This window comes from Bos mutus, chromosome 15, assembly GCF_027580195.1.
Source record: "Bos mutus isolate GX-2022 chromosome 15, NWIPB_WYAK_1.1, whole genome shotgun sequence".
Taxonomy (NCBI): Eukaryota; Metazoa; Chordata; class Mammalia; order Artiodactyla; family Bovidae; genus Bos; species Bos mutus.
In genome coordinates, this window is record NC_091631.1 from 37,459,667 (window position 1) to 37,468,047 (window position 8,381).

Consider the following 8,381-nt stretch of genomic DNA (forward strand, 5'->3'; position numbering starts at 1 on the left):
TAATCAGGACTGGAGTTTGGATTTGCACTCAAGTGCTACAGGCTATTTTGATGCTATGAAGACATAGAGAGTAAAAAGGTGGGATAATTTTAACATTTGTATTCTCAAGCCAGATGTCCCCAAATGTCCTCTAATATGAGGATGGCTTGGGTAGGTGATTTCCACCTGTGGTTCTGAGAGATTTACATGAGGCTGGTAGGACTGGAAACCAGAACGGCTTCAGTGGTATGCTCAGTGAGTGCAAAATAAATAAATGAAGTGAGTTTTTAAATTCTTGGACCTGGTTTGAAGCAGGGATTATAAATCAGAAATAGTCTCTTTTTCCCCCCCTGAGCTAAGCTACTGACCTCTTTGGTTTTTGTTGCCAAATATAGTTAGAACATACACTGAAGACCTCAAGAGCTGGCTTCTGAGAGGAAGGCCTTCTGAGCTATTCCTGGCCAAACCCAGCCCCACACTGCAGGTCTTGAGTCGCCTGGAAGGACACCTGTGTCTACAGAGCTGCAAATAGAGTTTCCACCCTTAGGTGGAAGCTTTGTCTTTGGCAACAGCTGCCCAGGCCAGCTTTTCAGCTGACAAGAGTTCTGAGTGCTGCCCCTCCTTTCCCCAGCTGGAAAGCCAAGGGCCTTGTTAGCTTGGGTCCCACAGAGCTTTTTGACAAAGCCTGATTGGAGGCTTGGTCTTCATTTGCATGGGAAGAAGGGTGAGGCTAGATAGCTATTTGGTGGTCCCACTGGTCTCGTTCCAGAGTTATTTTGGAACATTCTGGAAAAATAATAAAATGACTGTGACCACACAGGCAGATGAATTTACTAGGTTATTGTACATCTATCAAAAACCAAGAAAGTAGTTCTGAGTATTAAGATGAGTTTTTGAGAAAGAAATGCATGTTACTTATTATACAGTATTTATTCAGTGTAAAAAAAAGAAATGATTCACCTTTCATACCATTCCCAGAGAGATAACCACGACTAATATTTTAGTGTTTACCTTTTAAGACATTTTTAGACATATACACATATCAGATCAGATCAGTTGCTCAGTCGTGTCTGACTCTTTGCAACCCCATGAATCGCAGCACACCAGGCCTCCCTGTCCATCACCAACTCCCTGAGTTCACTCAGACTCACGTCCATCGAGTCACTGATGCCATCCAGCCATCTCATCCTCTGTCGTCCCCTTCTCCTCCTGCCCACAATCCCTCCCAGCATCAGAGTCTTTTCCAGTGAGTCAACTCTTCGCATGAGGTGGCCAAAGTACTGGAGTTTCAGCTTTAGCATCATTCCTTCCAAAGAAATGCCAGGGCGGATCTCCTTCAGAATGGACTGGTTGGATCTCCTTGCAGTCCAAGGGACTCTCAAGAGTCTTTTCCAACACAGTTCAAAAGCATCAATTCTTCAGCGCTCAGCCTTCTTCACAGTCCAACTCTCACATCCATACATGACCACAGGAAAAACTGAACTTGAGTGCAGAGAGCTGAATTAAACATACTCCTCAGTTTAAGGCAAGTTGTTGTTATCCGTCTTTGCAAGGCTTCTCTCTTGTTGTAATTATTTATTTTTCTCCTTTATTTCCTGTCCTCCTTCCTATTTCCTCCACAGGAACTGTCTTTCATATGTTTGATACTTTACTTATTCTATGTTTATAATCCTGTAGAATTGTTTTGTGGTTTTGTGACTATGTGTTTGCATGTGTATGTGTTCTGTGTGAAGCACTCTATGATTCCAAACTTGTTTTTTCCAATTAATCAGTATCAGTTGTTCTTTTCGGGAACAAAGACCTGCTGATTTCAGGACTTAATAATGCTTAGGTTCTTGATGTCTCATTGCAGAAAGAATTCGGTGAGAGACAAAGTGATAGGTTAAAAAGTGGATTATTTAGAGAGAAGTGCACTCCACAGACAGAGTGTGGGCCATCTCAGAAGGAGAGAGCAGCCATGACTATGTGTTTTTAACATACAAGTATATTGTGTTAAAATTTTTCCATGGGGTCGCTAAAGAGTCAGACATGACTGAGCGACTTCACTTTCACTTTTCACTTTCATGCACTGGAGAAGGAAATGGCAACCCACTCCAGTGTTCTTGCCTGGAGAATCCCAGGGACGGGGGAGCCTCGTGGGCTGCCGTCTTGGGGTCGCACAGAATCGGACACGACTGAAGCGACTTAGCAGCAGCAGCATATTGTGTTAAAATTTTTCCTACTTTTTCTTACTAACCACTTAAATAATTACCCAAGTAGATTATTCCTTCTTACAGCTGCATATTATGGAGGAACAATGCATCTACCACATTTTAATTTTCTTGTCTCTTAATGAGAGACACTTGGGTTGCCTGTAGCACCCGTTTGCCACGAATAATGTATACAAGAACATCCTGTTTCGTGTCCTCTAATGGATCTGAATAAGAATTTCTTCAGATTATATATCCAGAAATGGCATCAAAAGACTTCTGCAGACAATGCTAAATTTTGTGAGATTACTCTTCAGAACGCCTGTAACCAGTTTGTATTCCCACCAGCAGTGCATGTTCCTACCTCCCTGTGTCCCTGTCAACCTCTGTATGGATTCACGTTTGCCATCCAAAAGGGTATACATTAGTAAGGTACTATTGATTTAACTTCCATTACTGATTACTACTGAATTTTAGCACTTCATTTATTTTATTGTTTTAAAGGCAAATTCTTATAAGTAAAATTATTGAGACCATTTTCTCACTCCACATGCAAATGTAAACTAAAAATGTTTTAAAGATTTACATGTAACCTCTGAAACCTTAAAACTTCCAGAAGAAAACATAGCCAATGTGTTCTTTGATGTTGGTCTTAGCAAAAATTTTGCCTGTCTCCTCAGGCAAGGACAACAAAAGCAAAAATAAACAAATGAGGCCAGATCAAGCTAAAAAGCTTTTGGATAGCAAAGGAAGCTATCAACAAAACAAAAAGGCAACCTACTGAATGAGAGAAGATGTTTGCAAATGATGCATCTGATAAGGGGTTAATATCCGAAATATGTAAAGAACTTGAACAACTCAATATCAAAAAACCAGTCTGATTAAAAAATGGGCAGAGGATCTGAATAAGTATTTTTCCAAAAAAAAACATACAAAAGGTCAATACGAGCATTGAAAAGATACCCAACAACACTCATCATGAGGGAAACAAAAATCAAAACCACAATGAAATACCACCTCACATGAGTCAGAATGGCTATCATCAAAAAGACAAGAAATATCAGGTGTTGTAGAGGATGCAGAGTAAAAGGAATCCTTGTCACTGTTGACGTGAATCTAAATTGGTATAACCTCTATGGAAAACAGCATGAAGATTCCTCAAAAAAAATCCAGCAATTCCACTCCTGGGTATTTATTAAAAATAATAATAATAAAAATGCTAATTTGAATAGATGTGTGCAAGAGGAGCCTGGTGGGCTACAGTCCATGGGATAGCAAAGAGTTGGACCCGACTGAACTATTAAGCACACAGCACACATGTACATGTATGATACACAATAGAATATTGTTTAGTCATAAATAAGCATGAAATCTTGTTGCAACAGACATGGATGGACCTAAAGGGCATTATGCTAAGTGAAACGTCAGACAGAAAGACAAATACTGTATGTTTTCACTTACAGATAGAATTAAAAAAAAAAATTAAAAACAGGACAAAGCAGAAATAGACAGGTACAGAGAAGAAACTAGTAGTTGCTAAAGGGGAGGAGGATGGGGAATGGATAAAATAGGTGAAAGGGACTAAAGCATAAACCACCAGTTATAAAATAAATAAATCACACGAATGTAATGTACAGCCTGGGAAATATAGCCAATAATATTGTGATAACTTTGCATGGTGCACGCTCAGTTATGTCTGGATCCTTTTACTAGGGAATGGTATAAAGAGTGCAGTCTGGTCACTGTGTGTGTGCTCACTTGTGTCTGTCTCTTTGCGACCCCATGGACTGCAGCCCACCTGGCTCCTCTCTCCATGAGATTTTTCCCGGCAAGAATACAAGAATACTGGAGCGGGTTGCCATTCCCTTCTCTAGGGGATCTTACGGACCCAGGGATGGAAACCCTGTCTCCTGGTGTCCTGCATTGTCAGGCAAATTTTTTACCACTGAGCCACCTGAGAAGCCCCAACTTTGCTGGGTGCATAAACTATAAAAATCACTACATTGTATACCTGAAACTAATATAGTAAGTCTTACTAATACCACTGAGCCATCTGAGAAGCCCCAACTTTGCTTGGTGCATAATCTATAAAAATCACTACATTGTATACCTGAAACTAATATAGTAAGTCTTACTAATATAGTAAGTCAACTATATTTCAATAAAAAAATAAGTAAATTTATTGAGCCCATGAGTATGTACTTTTTTGTTAAATACTGTACATGTATTTCCAGATCAACCTCTGGGATGATCAGTTTTTACTTCTACTAACAGTAAATGTCAGTCTCCTATATTCTTAGAAACACTGAGCATTATCCCTTTTTCTTAATACTGTGTTATCTGATAGGTAAAAATGATATGTCTTATTAGAAAGTTTTATTCTTTTCCTATGTTTTTAGACTACATTTATATATTGCTAATTCTGAACATTTTTAGTTGATTCGTTCTTTTTAAAAGAAAAAAATTCAGTTATTTGGCTGCACTGGGTGTTAACTGTGGCATGCAGGATCTCTAGTTGTGGCGTGTAAACTCTTAATTGCGGCACGTGGGATCTTACCAGGGATTGAACCTGGGCCTCCTGCATTGGAGCCTGGAGTCTCAGACACTGGGCCACCAGGGAAGTCCCTACACTTTCATTCTAATAACTCTATAATCTTTATCAGCTGACTCTTAGTCATCATGATTTATTCCCTATTTCTGTAATTTTGGGTTCTGCGCTCACCTTGTTAAAGCTTCCGGGTTGAGGTGAATTACTCCAGAGAGGTTTGTGTTTGTTTTTTCTTACTGCTCCAGAGTTGTTATACCAGATTTTTTTTTTTTAATTGGAGTATAATTGCTTTACAATGTTGTGTTAGTGTCTGCTGTACAGCAGCGTGAATCAGCTGTATGTACATATATATCCTCTCCCTCTTATACCAGCCATTTTTAATATTAATTTCCTGATTTGGTGTTTCTAAACCACGCACATGGCTTTTGTGTTGGAGAAGTGGGGCATAGCCTTTGGAGGATCCTGGATTTACTTGAGTGTCTCAGTTCCTTTTCTTCTGTCCCTGAGAAAGTTTCTTTATTACCAGGGAGAGGAAAATCCTCCCCGAAGCCCAGGCAACTATTGATACTTTCCAGTTCAAGCTCTCCATTCTGATGTTCAGTTACCTTGGTTTGGTCTCTTGTGAATTTTCTGTATGTTCATGGGAGTTCAGTTATCTATTTAAAAGGATGTTAAGTATACTTTACTTAACATGTCTAGATGTTTTATAGTAGTTGAATTTTTAGCTTATCTAGTTTGCCATTATCATCAAAAATAGGAGTCAGTATCAACTCTTCTCATTATTACTTTAATTTACAATATTTCATTGATCAATGGTAATGAAATATTTTTCATATCTTTATGATAATTTATATGTCCTCATATATATTGTTTTGTTGCTGTTGATCCTTTTATTCTATTGGAGTGTTTTTTATTGATTTGAAATTCTACTTAATTTAGGAATATTAAAGTTTTGTCACATACACATATTCCTTTTTTTGTGAAATGTGACTTATTTTTTTGCCCTATAAAACTTTAGATATTTATATAATCAAAGATACTAGTTTTCCCTTAATTTTTGCCTTTGTTGGCTTGATTAGGAATCCTTCTCTCTGGGACGGGGGACGGGGGACAAAAAAAAAAAAAGGAATCCTTCTCTGTCTTAATATTTCAGAATATTCATCTATTTTTCTATTATTCATCTGATTTCATTTTGTACTTTAAACATTTTAAGGTGACTAGAATTTATTTTGGTATATGATGTAAGGTAGAGATTTAACTTTATTTTTTTCCCCAAATGATTAGCAATTATCTAATACATATATTAATACTAAGTAATATACATTTTCTGCAGGACTTGAGAGGTTTCCTTCATCATAGACTACAGAGGTTTTCAAACTGTGTCCTATAGAGCCACAAGGTTTCCTGGGGTTACTTCTGCAGATTCCTGGGGAGACAAGGAGGAAGAAAAAGAGCTAGACTCTCTAGCTCAAGTGGCGGTAGTGGTAAAGAGCCTGCCAGTCAATCAGGATACGTAAGAGACGAGGGTTTGATCCCTGGGTTGGGAAGATGCCCTGGAGGAGAGCATGGCAACCCACTTCACTCCCATATTCTTACCTAGAGAATCCAATGGACAGAGGAGCCTGACAGGCTACAGTCCATAGGGTCACACAGAGTCAGACATGACTGAAGTGACTTAGTACACGCACTCTAGCCTCAAGTGGAGCAGGTCTACTCTTTTTTATTTTATATGTTGGGGTCCCCTGTCAGAGTTTATTTGAAGAAAGAATTCATCTGCCTGAAAATCATTAATACAGTATAAATCTTTTGCAATTAAAAAAATTTTAATTACTTTTTGTTGGCGTATATTTGATTTATAATGTGTTAGTTTCTGCTGTACAGCAAAGTAAGTCAATTCTATGTATACATATATCCACTCTTTTTTAGATTCTGTTCTCATACAGGTCATTACAGTGTATTGAGTCTGAGCTATACAATAGGTTCTTATTGGTTATCCATTTTATATATATATTAGTGTGTATACGGAGAAAGCAATGGCAACCCACTCCGGTACTCTTGCCTGGTAAATCCCATGGACAGAGGAGCCTGGTAGGCTGCAGTCCATGGAGTCGAAAAGAGTTGTACACAACTGCACAACTTCGCTTTCACTTTTCACTTTCATGCATTGGAGAAGGAAATGGCAACCCATTCCAGTGTTCTTGCCTGGAGAATCCCAGGGATGGAGGATCTTGGTGGGCTGCTGTCTATGGGGTCGCACAGAGTTGGACATGACTAAAGTGACTTAGCAGCGGCAGCAGCAGCAGTATGTATATGTCAATCCCAATCTCCCAATTTATCTCTCTCTCTTACAATAAATCTAAAACTATAAATGTTTGAATTTGTTTCTGGCCCTTTTATTCTCTTCCATAGTCTCTCTTTTCCTGTACTAGATTAACAATTTAAAAAATTGTTACAAGACTTCAAATTTAACAACAACAAAAAAAGAGATAATAACTAAAGAACTCTCATATACCTATTATTAAAATCCAACAATTATCAAGATTTTGTCACACTTCTAAAGAGCCTCTTGAAAGTGAAAGAGGAGAGTGAAAAAGTTGGCTTAAAGCTCAACATTCAGAAAACTAAGATCATGGCATCCGGTCCCATCACTTCATGGCAAATAGATGGGGAAACAGTGGAAACAGTGTCAGACTTTATTTTTCGGGGCTCCAAAATCACTGCAGATGGTGCTTGCAGCCATGAAATGAAAAGATGCTTACTCCTTGGAAGGAAAGTTGCAGCCAACCTAGACAGCATATTAAAAAGCAGAGACATTACTTTGCCAACAAAGGTCCGTCTAGTCAAGGCTGTGGTTTTTCCAGTGGTCATGTATGGATGTGAGAGTTGGACTATAAAGAAGGCTGAGCACTGAAGAATTGATGCTTTTCAACTATGGTGTTGGAGAAGACTCTTGAGAGTCCCTTGGACTGCAAGGAGATCCAACCAGTCCATCCTAAAGGAGATCAGTCCTGGGTGTTCATTGGAAGGACTGATGTTGAAGCTGAAACTCCAATACTCTGGCCACCTGATGCAAAGAGCTGACTCATTGGAAAAGAGCCTGATGTTGGGGAAGATTGAGGGCAGGAGAAGGGGATGACAGAGAATGAGATGGTTGGATGGCATCACCGACTCGATGGACATGGGTTTGGGTAAACTCCAGGAGTTGGTGATGGACAGGGAGGCCTGGTGTGCTGCGGTTCATGGGGTCACAAAGAGTCGGACACGACTGAATGACTGAACTGTCACACTTATTTAATCTATCCCCTTTACTCTTCTGTTTGTTTTGTTTCAGTATATGGTTTGCCCCTCCCTCCTTTCCTTCCTTCCTGTTCTCTTGTCCCCAGACATCATATCATTTCATTTCACCCACACACAGTTCCCCACACAAGGGGCTTCCCTTGTGGCTCAGCTGATAAAGAATCCGCCTGCAACGTGGGAGTCCTGAGTTTGATCCCTGGGTTGGGAAGATCCCCTGGAGAAGGGAAAGGCTTACCACTCCAGTATTTTGACCTAGAGAATTCCATGGACTGTGTAGTCCATGGGGTTGCAAAGAGCCGTATATGACTTTCACTTTCACACACAATTCAGTATGCATCTGTTAAGAAAAAAGAAATGAAAAAAGAATG